The sequence below is a fragment of the Argiope bruennichi genome, chromosome X2 (genome assembly GCF_947563725.1).
Source record: "Argiope bruennichi chromosome X2, qqArgBrue1.1, whole genome shotgun sequence".
NCBI classification, from domain to species: Eukaryota; Metazoa; Arthropoda; class Arachnida; order Araneae; family Araneidae; genus Argiope; species Argiope bruennichi.
In genome coordinates, this window is record NC_079163.1 from 38,349,229 (window position 1) to 38,368,261 (window position 19,033).

At 26.5% G+C, this 19,033-nt stretch overlaps 1 long non-coding RNA gene across 2 annotated transcripts in view; it reads left to right on the top strand.

Moving 5' to 3' along the window:
- Positions 1–19,033, top strand: part of LOC129960688 (uncharacterized) — a 230,998-nt gene that overhangs the window by 199,269 nt on the left and 12,696 nt on the right. The window contains exons 4-5 of one of the 2 annotated variants that reach the window (XR_008783655.1): positions 6,887–6,947; positions 7,725–8,110. This is a non-coding gene — a long non-coding RNA (uncharacterized LOC129960688). Of the gene's footprint in view, positions 1–6,886; positions 6,948–7,724; positions 8,111–19,033 lie in introns of those variants that run through there. The other variant, XR_008783656.1, reaches the window with a different exon arrangement.

Here is a 19,033-nt window from a genome sequence, read left to right on the forward strand (position 1 = left end):
ACTATTTCTCTTCATAGGCATCAATATTAATTAATGGTCCTTCATTATTATTTCTTTTTCAACTTAATTTTTTTGGTCACATTTATGCAGCCCATATATTTTTGGTTTTCTTAGACTTTTTTATGATATCCTTTGTTTCATAACTTTGTGTCAGATTTGATATGTTTTCTTATATAATAGATCAGAAATAATTAACACGAATTTTAAATTAGAGTACTTGCTTTAACTTATTTAACTTCTTTTTTTTTGTGTTTTATCTTTGTTTGTCTTTAAAATATTGCAGATTTTTATTTAATTACCACTTTGTGTTCACATTTAAATCAGTTCTAATGTAAGGAATGAGAAAAAAAAAAAAAAAAAATGAATTATAAAGTGGGCCTTTTTTCATAATCGAGAAATGTATCTTGATACAACAAATCATGAATTTATGGCATAAAATCAATGTTTTTTGCTTCTTGACACTTTCTATTTGTATTTTTCATTCTTTATTCTTGTTGCAGCTGCAACAGAATATTAGATTTCATTATTCTCAGTTTAATATTTAACTTCTAATTGCACTGTTCACTTAAAATGTTTGTATTCTATATCTTTTCATTTCAAATATTGGAGCATTTCTGTGTGTTAGTAAGACTGACTTTGTTTTTCAGTCCACTATATTCTTTTCTGAACCTTTTTATAAAATTAAAAACTGAAAATATTGCTTTTTTAGCATATAAGGTATTTGAAAATGTAAAGAATAATTTTTTGGCATATCAAGAAAAGTATGTTCAGTTGTTATTACATTTGAATTTTAATTATATCTATAATCTCTGTTGCATACTAATGTCAATGCAGAATGAAATCTGCTTTCTCTCTGATAAACTTAATAATTAATCTGTATTTCGAAAAATTGAGAATGGGATTTGATGTCTAAATTTTTAAGTCTCTGAATTTTTAAAAATAATTATTTATGTCCTGATGTGTATGTGTTTTACATTTCTTTAACAATACTGCATGTTGAATTTAAACATTTTTTTCTTTCCTTTCATAGGTATAAAAAGATATGAAAGGGACTTGGTTGAAATGCAAACTAATCTTAAGACATGAATGAGGTGTGTATATTTTTGTTTGTCTTTCATATTTTCAAGTTTTTTTTCATTAAATTACTACTTTGTGTTCATATTTAAATGTGTTCCAATGTAAGGGATGAGAAAAAAGTAACATGAATTATAAATTGGTCCTTTGACCTTGAATTGGAGAAATGTGTCTTGATACAACAAATCATGAATTTATGGCATAAAATTAATGTTTTTTGCTTCTTGACACTTTATATTTGTATTTTTCATTCTTTATTCTTGTTGCAGCTGCAACAGAATATTAGATCTCATTATTCTCAGTTTAATATTTAACTTCTAATTGTACTGTTCACTTAAAGGGTTTGTATTCTATATCTTTTGATTTCAAATGTTGGGGCATTTCTGTGTGTTAGTAAGACTGACTATGTTTCTCATTCCACTATATTTTTATAAAATTAAAAACTGAAAATATTGCGTTTTTAGCATATAAGGTATTTGAAAATGTAAAGCATAATTTTTTGGCATAGCAAGAAAAGTATGTTCAGTTGTTATTACATTTGAATTTTAATTATATCTAAAATCTCTGTTACATACTAATGTCAATGCAGAATGAAATCTGCTTTCTCTCTGATAAACTTAATAATTAATCTCTATTTCGAAAAACTGAGAATGGGATTTGATGTGTAAATTTTTAAGTCTCTGAATTTTTAAAAATAATTATTTATGTCCTGATGTGTATGTGTTTTACATTTCTTTAACAGTACTGCATGTTGAATTTAAACATTTTTTTCTTTCCTTTCATAGGTATAAAAAGTTATGAAAGGGACTTGGTTGAAATGCAAACTAATCTTAAGACATGAATGAGGTGTGTATATTTTTGTTTGTCTTTCATATTTTCAAGTTTTTTTCATTAAATTACTACTTTGTGTTCATATTTAAATGTGTTCTAATGTAAGGGATGAGAAAAAAGTTATATGAATTATAAATTGGTCCTTTGACCTTTAATTGGAGAAATGTGTCTTGATACAACAAATCATGAATTTATGGCATAAAATCAATGTTTTTTGCTTCTTGACACTTTCTATTTGTATTTTTCATTCTTTATTCTTGTTGCAGCTGCAACAGAATATTAGATCCCATTATTCTCAGTTTAATATTTAACTTCTAATTGAACTGTTCACTTAAAGTGTTTGTATTCTATATCTTTTGATTTCAAATGTTGGGGCATTTCTGTGTGTTAGTAAGACTGACTATGTTTCTCATTCCACTATATTCTTTTCTGAACCTTTTTATAAAATTAAAAACTGAAAATATTGCTTTTTTAGCATATAAGGTATTTGAAAATGTAAAGAATAATTTTTTGGCATATCAAGAAAAGTATGTTCATTTGTTATTACATTTGAATTTTAATTATATCTAAAATCTCTGTTACATACTAATGTCAATGCAGAATGAAATCTGCTTTCTCTCTGATAAACTTAATAATTATCTGTATTTCGAAAAACTCAGAATGGGATTTGATGTGTAAATTTTTAAGTCTCTGAATTTTTAAAAATAATTATTTATGTCCTGATGTATATGTGTTTTACATTTCTTTAACAATACTGCATGTTGAATTTAAACATTTTTTTCTTTCCTTTCATAGGTATAAAAAGTTATGAAAGGGACTTGGTTGAAATGCAAACTAATCTTAAGACATGAATGAGGTGTGTATATTTTTGTTTGTCTTTCATATTTTCAAGTTTTTTTTTCATTAAATTACTACTTTGTGTTCATATTTAAATGTGTTCTAATGTAAGGGATGAGAAAAAAGTTACATAAATTAAAAATTGGTCCTTTGACCTTTAATTGGAGTAATGTGTCTTGATACAACAAATCATGAATTTATGGCATAAAATCAATGTTTTTTGCTTCTTGACACTTTCTATTTGTATTTTTCATTCTTTATTCTTGTTGCAGCTGCAACAGAATATTAGATCTCATTATTCTCAGTTTAATATTTAACTTCTAATTGTACTGTTCACTTAAAGTGTTTGTATTCTATATCTTTTGATTTCAAATGTTGGGGCATTTCTGTGTGTTAGTAAGACTGACTATGTTTCTCATTCCACTATATTTTTATAAAATTAAAAACTGAAAATATTGCGTTTTTAGCATATAAGGTATTTGAAAATGTAAAGCATAATTTTTTGGCATAGCAAGAAAAGTATGTTCAGTTGTTATTACATTTGAATTTTAATTATATCTAAAATCTCTGTTACATACTAATGTCAATGCAGAATGAAATCTGCTTTCTCTCTGATAAACTTAATAATTAATCTCTATTTCGAAAAACTGAGAATGGGATTTGATGTGTAAATTTTTAAGTCTCTGAATTTTTAAAAATAATTATTTATGTCCTGATGTGTATGTGTTTTACATTTCTTTAACAGTACTGCATGTTGAATTTAAACATTTTTTTCTTTCCTTTCATAGGTATAAAAAGTTATGAAAGGGACTTGGTTGAAATGCAAACTAATCTTAAGACATGAATGAGGTGTGTATATTTTTGTTTGTCTTTCATATTTTCAAGTTTTTTTCATTAAATTACTACTTTGTGTTCATATTTAAATGTGTTCTAATGTAAGGGATGAGAAAAAAGTTATATGAATTATAAATTGGTCCTTTGACCTTGAATTGGAGAAATGTGTCTTGATACAACAAATCATGAATTAATGGCATAAAATCAATGTTTTTTGCTTCTTGACACTTTCTATTTGTATTTTTCATTCTTTATTCTTGTTGCAGCTGCAACAGAATATTAGATCCCATTATTCTCAGTTTAATATTTAACTTCTAATTGAACTGTTCACTTAAAGTGTTTGTATTCTATATCTTTTGATTTCAAATGTTGGGGCATTTCTGTGTGTTAGTAAGACTGACTATGTTTCTCATTCCACTATATTCTTTTCTAAACCTTTTTATAAAATTAAAAACTGAAAATATTGCTTTTTTAGCATATAAGGTATTTGAAAATGTAAAGAATAATTTTTTGGCATATCAAGAAAAGTATGTTCATTTGTTATTACATTTGAATTTTAATTATATCTAAAATCTCTGTTACATTCTAAGGTCAATGCAGAATGAAATCTGCTTTCTCTCTGATAAACTTAATAATTATCTGTATTTCGAAAAACTCAGAATGGGATTTGATGTGTAAATTTTTAAGTCTCTGAATTTTTAAAAATAATTATTTATGTCCTGATGTGTATGTGTTTTACATTTCTTTAACAATACTGCATGTTGAATTTAAACATTTTTTTCTTTCCTTTCATAGGTATAAAAAGTTATGAAAGGGACTTGGTTGAAATGCAAACTAATCTTAAGACATGAATGAGGTGTGTATATTTTTGTTTGTCTTTCATATTTTCAAGTTTTTTTTTCATTAAATTACTACTTTGTGTTCATATTTAAATGTGTTCTAATGTAAGGGATGAGAAAAAAGTTACATAAATTAAAAATTGGTCCTTTGACCTTTAATTGGAGTAATGTGTCTTGATACAACAAATCATGAATTTATGGCATAAAATCAATGTTTTTTGCTTCTTGACACTTTCTATTTGTATTTTTCATTCTTTATTCTTGTTGCAGCTGCAACAGAATATTAGATCTCATTATTCTCAGTTTAATATTTAACTTCTAATTGTACTGTTCACTTAAAGTGTTTGTATTCTATATCTTTTGATTTCAAATGTTGGGGCATTTCTGTGTGTTAGTAAGACTGACTATGTTTCTCATTCCACTATATTTTTATAAAATTAAAAACTGAAAATATTGCGTTTTTAGCATATAAGGTATTTGAAAATGTAAAGCATAATTTTTTGGCATAGCAAGAAAAGTATGTTCAGTTGTTATTACATTTGAATTTTAATTATATCTAAAATCTGTGTTACATACTAATGTCAATGCAGAATGAAATCTGCTTTCTCTCTGATAAACTTAATAATTAATCTCTATTTCGAAAAACTGAGAATGGGATTTGATGTGTAAATTTTTAAGTCTCTGAATTTTTAAAAATAATTATTTATGTCCTGATGTGTATGTGTTTTACATTTCTTTAACAGTACTGCATGTTGAATTTAAACATTTTTTTCTTTCCTTTCATAGGTATAAAAAGTTATGAAAGGGACTTGGTTGAAATGCAAACTAATCTTAAGACATGAATGAGGTGTGTATATTTTTGTTTGTCTTTCATATTTTCAAGTTTTTTTCATTAAATTACTACTTTGTGTTCATATTTAAATGTGTTCTAATGTAAGGGATGAGAAAAAAGTTATATGAATTATAAATTGGTCCTTTGACCTTTAATTGGAGAAATGTGTCTTGATACAACAAATCATGAATTTATGGCATAAAATCAATGTTTTTTGCTTCTTGACACTTTCTATTTGTATTTTTCATTCTTTATTCTTGTTGCAGCTGCAACAGAATATTAGATCCCATTATTCTCAGTTTAATATTTAACTTCTAATTGAACTGTTCACTTAAAGTGTTTGTATTCTATATCTTTTGATTTCAAATGTTGGGGCATTTCTGTGTGTTAGTAAGACTGACTATGTTTCTCATTCCACTATATTCTTTTCTGAACCTTTTTATAAAATTAAAAACTGAAAATATTGCTTTTTTAGCATATAAGGTATTTGAAAATGTAAAGAATAATTTTTTGGCATATCAAGAAAAGTATGTTCATTTGTTATTACATTTGAATTTTAATTATATCTAAAATCTCTGTTACATACTAATGTCAATGCAGAATGAAATCTGCTTTCTCTCTGATAAACTTAATAATTATCTGTATTTCGAAAAACTCAGAATGGGATTTGATGTGTAAATTTTTAAGTCTCTGAATTTTTAAAAATAATTATTTATGTCCTGATGTGTATGTGTTTTACATTTCTTTAACAATACTGCATGTTGAATTTAAACATTTTTTTCTTTCCTTTCATAGGTATAAAAAGTTATGAAAGGGACTTGGTTGAAATGCAAACTAATCTTAAGACATGAATGAGGGGTGTATATTTTTGTTTGTCTTTCATATTTTCAAGTTTTTTTTTCATTAAATTACTACTTTGTGTTCATATTTAAATGTGTTCTAATGTAAGGGATGAGAAAAAAGTTACATAAATTAAAAATTGGTCCTTTGACCTTTAATTGGAGTAATGTGTCTTGATACAACAAATCATGAATTTATGGCATAAAATCAATGTTTTTTGCTTCTTGACACTTTATATTTGTATTTTTCATTCTTTATTCTTGTTGCAGCTGCAACAGAATATTAGATCTCATTATTCTCAGTTTAATATTTAACTTCCAATTGTACTGTTCACTTAAAGTGTTTGTATTCTATATCTTTTGATTTCAAATGTTGGGGCATTTCTATGTGTTAGTAGGACTGACTATGTTTCTGATTCCACTATATTCTTTTCTGAACCTTTTTATAAAATTAAAATCTGAAAATATTGCTTTTGTAGCATATAAGGTATTTGAAAATGTAAAGCTTAATTTGTTGGTATATCAAGAAAAGTATGTTCAGTTGGTATTACATTTGAATTTTAATTATATCTAAAATCTCTGTTACATACTAATGTCAATGCAGAATGAAATCTGCTTTCTCTCTGATAAACTTAATAATTAATCTGTATTTCGAAAAACTCAGAATGGGATTTGATGTGTAAATTTTTAAGTCTCTGAATTTTTAAAAATAATTATTTATGTCCTGATGTGTATGTGTTTTACATTTCTTTAACAATACTGCATGTTGAATTTAAACATTTTTTTCTTTCCTTTCAGAGGTATAAAAAGTTATGAAAGGGACTTGGTTGAAATGCAAACTAATCTTAAGACATGAATGAGGTGTGTATATTTTTGTTTGTCTTTCATATTTTCAAGTTTTTTTTCATTAAATTACTACTTTGTGTTCATATTTAAATGTGTTCTAATGTAAGGGATGAGAAAAAAGTTACATAAATTATAAATTGGTCCTTTGACCTTGAATTTGAGAAATGTGTCTTGATACAACAAATCATGAATTTATTTCATAAAATCAATGTTTTTTCTTCTTGACACTTTCTATTTGTATTTTTCATTCTTTATTCTTGTTGCAGCTGCAACAGAATATTAGATCTCATTATTCTCAGTTTAATATTTAACTTCTAATTGTACTGTTCACTTAAAGTGTTTGTATTCTGTATCTTTTGATTTCAAATGTTGGGGCATTTCTGTGTGTTAGTAAGACTGACTATGTTTCTCATTCCACTATATTTTTTCAAAATTAAAAACTGAAAATATTGCGTTTTTAGCATATAAGGTATTTGAAAATGTAAAGCATAATTTTTTGGCATAGCAAGAAAAGTATGTTCAGTTGTTATTACATTTGAATTTTAATTATATCTAAAATCTCTGTTACATACTAATGTCAATGCAGAATGAAATCTGCTTTCTCGCTAATAAACTTAATAATTAATCTGTATTTCGAAAAACTGAGAATGGGATTTGATATGTAAATTTTTATGTCTCTGATTTTGTAAAAATAATTATTTGTGTCCTGATGTGTATGTGTTTTACATTTCTTTAACAATACTGCATGTTGAATTTAAACATTTTTTTCTTTCCTTTCATATGTATAAAAAGTTATGAAAGGGACTTGGTTGAAATGCAAAGAGGGAGCTAAACTAATCTTAAGACATTAATCAGGTATGTATATTTTTGTTGGTGTTTCATTTTTTTCATTTTTTTTTTTATTTAATTAGCACTTTCTGTTCATATTTAAATCTGTTCTAATGTAAGGGATCAGAAAAAAGTTACATGAATTATGAATTGGACCTTTGTTCATGAATTCGAGAATGTGTCTTGATACAACAAATCATGAATTTATGGTATAAAATCAATGTTTTTTGCTACTTGACACTTTCTGTTTGTAATTTTCATTCTTTATTCTTGTTGCTGCTGTAGCAGAATATTAGATCTCATTATTCTCAGTTTAATATTGTACTTGTAATTGTACTTTTTACTTAAAATGTTGGCAATAAAGAAAATACTTCTAAGTCTATTTGTTTTTATTTCAAATTTTCAATCATACCTTTGCGATATTAAGGCAAATTGTGTTTCTTCTTTGAGTACATTTTTTCTCCGTTTTTTGAAATTTAAAAACAGAAAATATTTATTCTTATACTGCTTAATAATAAAAAATGTAAAGTGTTATTGGGAGATTAAGAAAAGCTTGACAAATTGTTATTACAATTTGAATTTGAATTTTTGCTATAATCTCAGTTTTATTCTGATATTAATTTTTAATATTGATGTAAATTATTTATGCTTCTTAGTATCGTATAAAATATAACAGACAAATCCGTTAAAATAGAGAATATACGAATTTAAATATTTGGCAAAGCAAAATTTAAATGAAGCCATATTTGCAGTATTATAAGAATATTTAGTCTTCAAGTATTAAAATCACTCATCATGCTAAAATAAAAGGAAATAATATTAATTTGCAAATAATATCTTAAATATTCATAGAACTTTTAACCAAATGTTGAAATAAAAAGGCAGAATGTAATTGACGTCAATAATTAAAAACTGAAATGTGTCTTGAATATCAATTTTTTTTTCCGACAAGTAAGTGAATTTTGCTCTAAATTGTTTCATTTGACACAATTTCAAATGAATATGTAATCTACATCAAGAGAAAACTTTATATTGCAATTGAATAAAACTGAATTTTCAAAACAAAAATTAAAAACTAATGAAGTTTTGACACCATATGAAGAATAAATGAGATCATCAAGGATGTGTAATTTAAATCAATAATTGGAAAATAAAAATGTGTGTTGAACATCAGTTTTTATTCCAAGATCAAATGATTATGTAATCGGCATAGAGAGAAATTTTATATTGCAATGGAATGAAGTTGAATTTTAGTCTAATTAAAAACTAAACATGATTTGTCACCAAATGAACAATTAAGGAGACATTCACTGAAAATGTGTTATATAATAATTAAGTAAATTATCTTTGATATGTGGTATCTGTCGAAATGTACCAAAGAAACAAGCTTATTGTGCTAAAAATTAAATATTCTAAATTCTTAGTAAATCAAAATTAAACAGATTTTAAAACATTAGGCCAATCTGTTGATTTAGGAGCAAAATCAATCAGTTAGTTTAAGTTTTTAGTGGCATAAAGTCCAATTTAATTTTTATGTAGATCATTTATGATACTTGGTATCATATAAAATATGACAAATAATCAAATCCATGAAAAAAGGAGAGGATTTAACAAAACAAAATGAAAGTATACAGCTATAAAATGTAAAAAAAAAAAAAAAAAAAAAAAGCTTCTTAATAATAAAAATTAGACTCATCATGCTGTAAATAAAATGAAATTATAGCAATTTACAAATAATTTCTTAAATATTTACACAATTATTAAACAGTTGTGTAAATAAAATGCAGAATGTAATTTTTGTCAATGATTGAAAAATGAAAATGTATATTGAAGATCAGTTTTATTTCAAGTTCAGATGAATATGTAATCTATGTAGAGAGATATCTTTATGTTGCAATAGAATTAAGCTGAATTTTAGCGAAATTAAAAACCAATCACGATTTGACACCAAATGAACAATAAATGAAAGATTTAGTTATGATGTGTGATATAATAATTAGGTATTTTTTATGGCATTGACAAAATGTAACAAAAAAATGGGATTATATTGCAAAAAAAAAAAAAATTCTAATTTGTAGCAAATCAAAACATCAAAACTGAACAGATTTTTATAGAAAACCTATCGTCTTTTAGCTTCTTTTAGAGAAGTACTGAAATTCAACGTACTTCAATGCCGATATTCTTCTGAGTCTTAATGGTACTCAGATGTAATTTTTATGCATTTTCCTATACATCTGACTTTGAATTATGAAAGAAGAATTATACTATATTTTGCGCATACACATTAAATTTTTTTCTTTCTGAAAAATAAAAGTCAAGATTATGTTTCCAAAGATGGATAGCAACGACATCATTGAGCTGACGGAAGAATATAGAAAGAACTCCGGAACAACTTATGGAAATGTATTCTTTACCGCAGCAAGAAGTTGCAGAGGATATTTGATCTGGAAAGAAGAAAATAATAGCTTCAACAGAGCAGCAGCCTTCCAGTGAAATAAGGGAGATGCTGAAAGCTACTCTCTTATCACCCTGATAAGGTAGTAGCTATACACACTCCTAATTAATTTACGAATAATGCTGTGCATCATTTCCGACAAGTTTCGAAGCGTATCATAAGACAAATGTCTTTAGACAGATTTCTTGTAATAAAAGCCATGCATTAAAAATAGTAATTTATATAATAATATATATATATATTTTTTCTGAAATGGAATAGATTGTCCTATTATACATGGTTTTCTCTGGATTTTTTTTTTCCCCGGTTTGCCCGTAACGAGGATGTAGCATTCTTTCGAGTACGATTCTGTAATGAATTACACTTATTACGCAAGATACCACGGTACACGTTTCTTTAAATATATAAACAATATTCACAAAGTATTTGATCAAATATGTGATTTGATAATGATTTAAGACAATGAAGGAAAAAAAAGAGACAAGTTAATTAAGAAATTCGGACTCTGTTTCTTCCACTGAATGTTAATTTTCACTTTGAAAAGCAATGTCCAGAATTTTTAATCGTCTTGATTTATTTGTTTTTCTTTCGCTGTTGTTTGTCTTAAATGATTTTTCACCATCTTTCCTGTGTTAAAATTATTCATCATGATCCATTGCAGAATTAGAGCAAAGAGACATGCATCTGTTAGCAGCAGGAGAGCAGCGTAAAATAGAAGCAAACATTCTGATGAGAAATTAGATCAACATTAACTAATTATAAATTGCACAATAATTTTGCTCAAAATATAGAAAAGAAAATTTTAATATTTTTTATTTATTACTTTTTTTTGTGATCAGAAAGCACATTTCTTATGATTTTCGAAAAAAAAAAGAAAATGTCATTTACAGGCAGGAATATATTACATTCTACACACTTTGAATGCTGTTTTGGCTCAACTTCCCTAAAAGCATTCATATCTTCCTCGTAATGAGACATATATTTCAAATAGTGCCGCACACTTGTGCCGCCATCCATGAAATGAAAATAAAGCTTTGTGAAACTGGACTATAATAATCCAGTGGATCTCAAAATATTTCTATTAATGCTCTATGCCATGAGAAAAATGAGGAGATTTAAGAGTCTCTTCAATAAATAAAGGGTATAGAAATTAGTCAAGTAATAACTTAAAAGAAATTTTAATTAAAAAAATTCTATAAAAATTACATTCTTTAAGTAAACATGGGTTCCTCACATGCAAGCAAGGGAACCGCACACAGACTGAAGAAAAACTCCTGAAATACTCTGTTTCCGGTGTCAGGGGTTGCCAGAATGTTCGCTTAAGGCAGAGATCTTTCATCCCATCCGGTGATGCATAACAGTGCGGGTGCTACAAGGGTTAATATAAAAATGTCTTAGGAGAGTTGCATTCAGTAACATATTCAGACAAAGAATCCGCAAAATATTTAATTTCATTCTTCTAAACAGGGCATTTAAAAATAATTCTTTACTTTTATTTTCAATAATTTTAATCCTTAAGTCTCTTTAAAGCTGAAATTGCGTAATACGATTAAGCAGCCTCGGCAGATCAGATCCATGAAACGAGTTTGTGAACTGAAAATTACAAACAACCCAGTCCTTTTTATTATTATTATTTATTTATCGAGACGAACTTAAGAGTCAGAATTAATAAACTATTTTTTTTATTCCTCTAAATGACGAATTTTCAAAATGCAGTTGAACATTTTGATTTGTCTTTTAAGTGTAAAATTTGCTTGTGCGTACGTATATATACACACACACAAACAAATGCAATTTTATGGGAGATCAATGAATATATATATATATATATATATATATATATAATATATATATATATATATATATATATATATATATATATATATATATATATATATATATATATATATATATATTCAATGATAACCCACGAAAAGTGAAATTAGTTTTATTTTCCAAAATACTAACTGTAGGAGAAAATTACGTTTCTTTCATTCATCTAACCACGCACAGTTTTAAGTTTTATATGCAAAATTTGCAGAGATATGCTCATTTTTAATTTTAGAAGGACTAATCGGCAATTTCAATGAAAACGTTTGTTTCTGAAACATTTATTCAAGAAATAAAAATTGTCACATTCAATTATTTTTCTAGTAGTACATCATCCAACTATCATAACCTAGAAGAAATTTACTAATAATGCATAAGATTGCTCATTATAATTAGTCTTTAGTTGCAACTTTGATTCTATAAAAAAAAAAAAAGGTGGAAAAACTTCAGAAACTGAAAATTTAATACATCTCGAAGAAGCACTAGAAAGCCGTCTAAGAAAATAAAATTATTTGCTTGCTCTCTAAAACAATGCTATATTCAGTAATAAGGAAAGTTTAGATACGCTGAATATTTGTTTTGTATATAATCGTCATGCCGTCGTGGTTGTGGAAGAATATAATCATCGTTTTTCGAATCTCTAGCATCCTTCTAGTAACTGTGTTTACAGAACGAATTATATAGCAGGATCATTTCAGTTTATATTTTGGCTAATTTTTTAAATTACTCTCATGCTAATGCACGAATAATCAGTCCAAAACTCAACATTCTAGGACCGACAGTGTAGAATTTATTTCAACGTAATAACTGGCATCCATAGAGAATACACTCTGTCCTTGGATTTGTCTAGAATGTTGAAGTTGCGCCCAATCTTAGGTAAAATTAAAATCTCAATTATCTGAATGTGGTGAAAAAAATCAAACATTTTCAACTTTAAGTAATATAATATTACAATGATGAAAAGAAACATAGTCAAATAATAGAATATTTAATATCATGAAGGAAAGAAATGTAATCAATGAACATTTTCTTTTTTCGAATAGCGTTCCTTTTAACTGGAAAAAAAAAAAAATTATTTCAAAAAATGCTGCATTACACAAAAAAGCAAGGTTTTAACTAATAATTTCTCCGTGAAAATTTCTATCTATAAGTTAATATAATCTTCATACAAAATACAATTTCAATTCAATCATTGCGCATTTTAAGAACACTCAATTCAAACTGATTAGAAATAAACATTACGTTTAATTCAAAAAGAAAGAAATGATGAATCCAGCCTGAAGACTTCCTGAAGGATCACCCTCAGGCATTAGCGCTCTTTATATACAATGCATCATTTTTTATAGTCTATGTATTTTCTGTAGGCGGTTCAAGGTCACGTTTTTTACCTCGTTACTTTTTGTTTGCGTCGCAACGCTGTGGCAGATAACAGTGTCTTTTTTCTTCAGTATCTCTTTTTTCTTTTCTTTCTTTTTTTCTTTTTCTTTTTTTTCCCCTTGCCACAGCTGTTAAGGTAAGGCCAGCTTAATGTCCTTACTGAAACGTACTGTTGTGGGGAAAAAAAAAAAAAAAAAAAAAAACAAGCTTTGTCGAAACCATGGCAACGGACAAGGAGAAAGGGAGAATAGCAGGGCAAACGAGTTTCCTTGAAACGCCCACAGAAATTACACAGACTATAGTTTGGTTGAGAAAAAAATTTATTTTTAATTGAATTTCTTAATTATAGCATTTATGATTAATTTCAATTCAAACCGATATTTAACTCATTAGATGTGGGATTATTCAATTATAAGTACAAATACCAAGAAGGATCGCAAAATTTATAATTTCTTTTTCGCCAAAACTGATATAATGTCATACAACAAAAGCATACCTGAAACAAATGGTACTAAATAGTATATGATAATGCGAAATAATTATTTCCCAGATTCGCAATGTTCTCAACCTTTAAAGTAGGCGTCTTGGTATCACAAATTTTGGACTGAATAATTTAAATATATGTTTCCGTAAGTGATGGATCATCCTCTTGAAATTTCAATAAATTTTTAATCAGAAATTCTCCAAAGAAAGAAAGGACACAGAGACTACTATTATCTTTTTCACCAGAACAGGATTATGAAAATTTCGCGATTTAGAAAGGGATTTATATTCGTTTAGTAAATATAACATCCCGTTTAGAATTGATCCTATGTATGTTGTTATATGGACATAGGAATTTTGAACAGTAATTAAATGATTAGAACGATACCACAGGAACACCGCACTTCATAGGGAACTTATTAATATCGAAAATTATATTGTACGGTCTAAATAACTATTTAATGTTATCTAAAAACGAGAGTAATAGGAATATTTGTGAGTTGGGCCTCCTATTTTTCCCCTTCTAAGAAACTCCTTTCATTGTTTTATGTGTAAAAAACGAAATAAAATTTTTTCTTGCTCCGGCACGAAAGTTCCTGCTAAATGCCAATAACTATAATCTGACTAGAAAGAAGATTAGAACATTTAGTACCTGCTAATATTGATTATAGGAACTGACTGAAACCTTAATCACCTTAAATAATTTGAAATTTATTTAACAAAGAGGGCATTTAAATTTTTTTTTCATTTTAAAGTTTTCAAAATTTAGTTCGAAATTATGCAAATAATTTCGATCTAAATATAATAATATTGTTTTTTATTAATATTTTAACAAACTCTTTTATTGATTATCAACTTAAATATCATTATTATATTAACTATCAATAATAAAATGCTTTGTCAGATTATGGGAATTTGCTACATATAACAGCTCTCGCAAATAATTAAGATAAAAAAAATTACCTGATTTCCATTTCAGTTAGTCAGGTCTAATCTATAACTTTTCAGGAGGTTCGAATTTGCCAAAACAAAGACCCAAGAAAATTACGTTACCCGTTAAGAGCCTCTAAATGTTTTATCGGGGCCTAAGGAGACAGCTGAATACCCTCATATTCTCAGTGGTTTCCCTGAAATGGTGAAAGACTTGGAAAAGCAACAAAGGTCGTTATTACTTTTCATAGTTGTAAGGTTCTTATAAGCACTTATAATTTATGGTGAAGTTTGAAACAGCAACTGGAAGAGAATGAGCTAAAAAAATAATTAGTAAATTTATACAAATGTGTACGGTACAAAGCGATGAATAAAAAAAAAAAGAAAAGAAATATGTAACCAACATTTGAGGTGAAACATATTCATTTCAGGATAGTGAATTGAACTGAAAAATAAAATACTACTTGTACACAATTACAATTTCAAATTATTTTTATATCTTGCAGTTATGACAGTTATAAATTTTATCTTAGTAATATCTGAGTGATATTAAGATTGAGTTTGCTTAATATTTCTTTCAAAACAGAGTACGTTCGCCAAAATTGTGGCAATCGTTTGCCATTAAGGTTGGGGATTTAAAGATGAGTTCTTCAATATTGGACTGAGTTTTGATTAACATAGAGAAGAACCTATCGTTTTCGTTATCGAATTACAGAATTGTTTGATTTCATAATGCCATATGAGCGTACGCATATTTTCCCTATTTTTTCCTTTCATTTCCGATGTTAGTTTCAAATTCTCACCAATATATATATATTTTATTTTATTTTTGTTAAAATAAAGTAAACATGATTTGTAAATAGTTATTAATTCATTTCATGTAGATCACGGGCCTTTCAAAGAGTCATATACAAAGGCAAATAACTTCTTAGAAAATTAATGATAATTTTTGGAATTTTTTTGGGAAATTGTAATTCTTGAATAATGTTTTCTTTTAATGTCAAAATTATGATCTTAAACCAAATAGCAGTAAAAATACTAAATGATTTTAAATATGACTGCTTGTTTTCACTATCGTATCTGCCTTGGAATTTCTCATTATAAAATCCCGATTGCGTCATACATTTTCCCTTCTTTCTTTTAAAGCTAAAAGTTTTTATCCAGTGCACACTGTCTTTTCAATTATTTTTGTTTGGTTTCAAAAGTTTCAGAAAGTGTTAAACTGTGTCGAAGATAGAAGAAATGGTGCAAAAGCATTTTTGTTTACTTTTGATTTTGTACCATATTCAGCTTTTTTTCTTTTTACTCTATTCTTAATTTAACTTATTTATTGATAATAATGTTACTCTCTGAAAGTCTCATTCTTTTTTTTTATGTATATATTTTTAAACTATTTGACTATTTTATGTGTATATTATTTAAACTATGTGCAATTATTTAAACTATGTGTATATATTTCAATCTATTTGACTAAATTCTTAAGGTTAAAACAAAAGTTTTTTTTTTTTTTTCAAATGCTGTATTCTATTACTATTATACTATTTTTAAATATACTTACTATTTCTCTTCATAGGCATCAATATTAATTAATGGTCCTTCATTATTATTTCTTTTTCAACTTAATTTTTTTGGTCACATTTATGCAGCCCATATATTTTTGGTTTTCTTAGACTTTTTTATGATATCCTTTGTTTCATAACTTTGTGTCAGATTTGATATGTTTTCTTATATAATAGATCAGAAATAATTAACACGAATTTTAAATTAGAGTACTTGCTTTAACTTATTTAACTTCTTTTTTTTTGTGTTTTATCTTTGTTTGTCTTTAAAATATTGCAGATTTTTATTTAATTACCACTTTGTGTTCACATTTAAATCAGTTCTAATGTAAGGAATGAGAAAAAAAAAAAAAAAATGAATTATAAAGTGGGCCTTTTTTCATAATCGAGAAATGTATCTTGATACAACAAATCATGAATTTATGGCATAAAATCAATGTTTTTTGCTTCTTGACACTTTCTATTTGTATTTTTCATTCTTTATTCTTGTTGCAGCTGCAACAGAATATTAGATTTCATTATTCTCAGTTTAATATTTAACTTCTAATTGCACTGTTCACTTAAAATGTTTGTATTCTATATCTTTTCATTTCAAATATTGGAGCATTTCTGTGTGTTAGTAAGACTGACTTTGTTTTTCAGTCCACTATATTCTTTTCTGAACCTTTTTATAAAATTAAAAACTGAAAATATTGCTTTTTTAGCATATAAGGTATTTGAAAATGTAAAGAATAATTTTTTGGCATATCAAGAAAAGTATGTTCAGTTGTTATTACATTTGAATTTTAATTATATCTATAATCTCTGTTGCATACTAATGTCAATGCAGAATGAAATCTGCTTTCTCTCTGATAAACTTAATAATTAATCTGTATTTCGAAAAATTGAGAATGGGATTTGATGTCTAAATTTTTAAGTCTCTGAATTTTTAAAAATAATTATTTATGTCCTGATGTGTATGTGTTTTACATTTCTTTAACAATACTGCATGTTGAATTTAAACATTTTTTTCTTTCCTTTCATAGGTATAAAAAGATATGAAAGGGACTTGGTTGAAATGCAAACTAATCTTAAGACATGAATGAGGTGTGTATATTTTTGTTTGTCTTTCATATTTTCAAGTTTTTTTTCATTAAATTACTACTTTGTGTTCATATTTAAATGTGTTCCAATGTAAGGGATGAGAAAAAAGTAACATGAATTATAAATTGGTCCTTTGACCTTGAATTGGAGAAATGTGTCTTGATACAACAAATCATGAATTTATGGCATAAAATTAATGTTTTTTGCTTCTTGACACTTTATATTTGTATTTTTCATTCTTTATTCTTGTTGCAGCTGCAACAGAATATTAGATCTCATTATTCTCAGTTTAATATTTAACTTCTAATTGTACTGTTCACTTAAAGGGTTTGTATTCTATATCTTTTGATTTCAAATGTTGGGGCATTTCTGTGTGTTAGTAAGACTGACTATGTTTCTCATTCCACTATATTTTTATAAAATTAAAAACTGAAAATATTGCGTTTTTAGCATATAAGGTATTTGAAAATGTAAAGCATAATTTTTTGGCATAGCAAGAAAAGTATGTTCAGTTGTTATTACATTTGAATTTTAATTATATCTAAAATCTCTGTTACATACTAATGTCAATGCAGAATGAAATCTGCTTTCTCTCTGATAAACTTAATAATTAATCTCTATTTCGAAAAACTGAGAATGGGATTTGATGTGTAAATTTTTAAGTCTCTGAATTTTTAAAAATAATTATTTATGTCCTGATGTGTATGTGTTTTACATTTCTTTAACAGTACTGCATGTTGAATTTAAACATTTTTTTCTTTCCTTTCATAGGTATAAAAAGTTATGAAAGGGACTTGGTTGAAATGCAAACTAATCTTAAGACATGAATGAGGTGTGTATATTTTTGTTTGTCTTTCATATTTTCAAGTTTTTTTCATTAAATTACTACTTTGTGTTCATATTTAAATGTGTTCTAATGTAAGGGATGAGAAAAAAGTTATATGAATTATAAATTGGTCCTTTGACCTTTAATTGGAGAAATGTGTCTTGATACAACAAATCATGAATTTATGGCATAAAATCAATGTTTTTTGCTTCTTGACACTTTCTATTTGTATTTTTCATTCTTTATTCTTGTTGCAGCTGCAACAGAATATTAGATCCCATTATTCTCAGTTTAATATTTAACTTCTAATTGAACTGTTCACTTAAAGTGTTTGTATTCTATATCTTTTGATTTCAAATGTTGGGGCATTTCTGTGTGTTAGTAAGACTGACTATGTTTCTCATTCCACTATATTCTTTTCTGAACCTTTTTATAAAATTAAAAACTGAAAATATTGCTTTTTTAGCATATAAGGTATTTGAAAATGTAAAGAATAATTTTTTGGCATATCAAGAAAAGTATGTTCATTTGTTATTACATTTGAATTTTAATTATATCTAAAATCTCTGTTACATACTAATGTCAATGCAGAATGAAATCTGCTTTCTCTCTGATAAACTTAATAATTATCTGTATTTCGAAAAACTCAGAATGGGATTTGATGTGTAAATTTTTAAGTCTCTGAATTTTTAAAAATAATTATTTATGTCCTGATGTATATGTGTTTTAC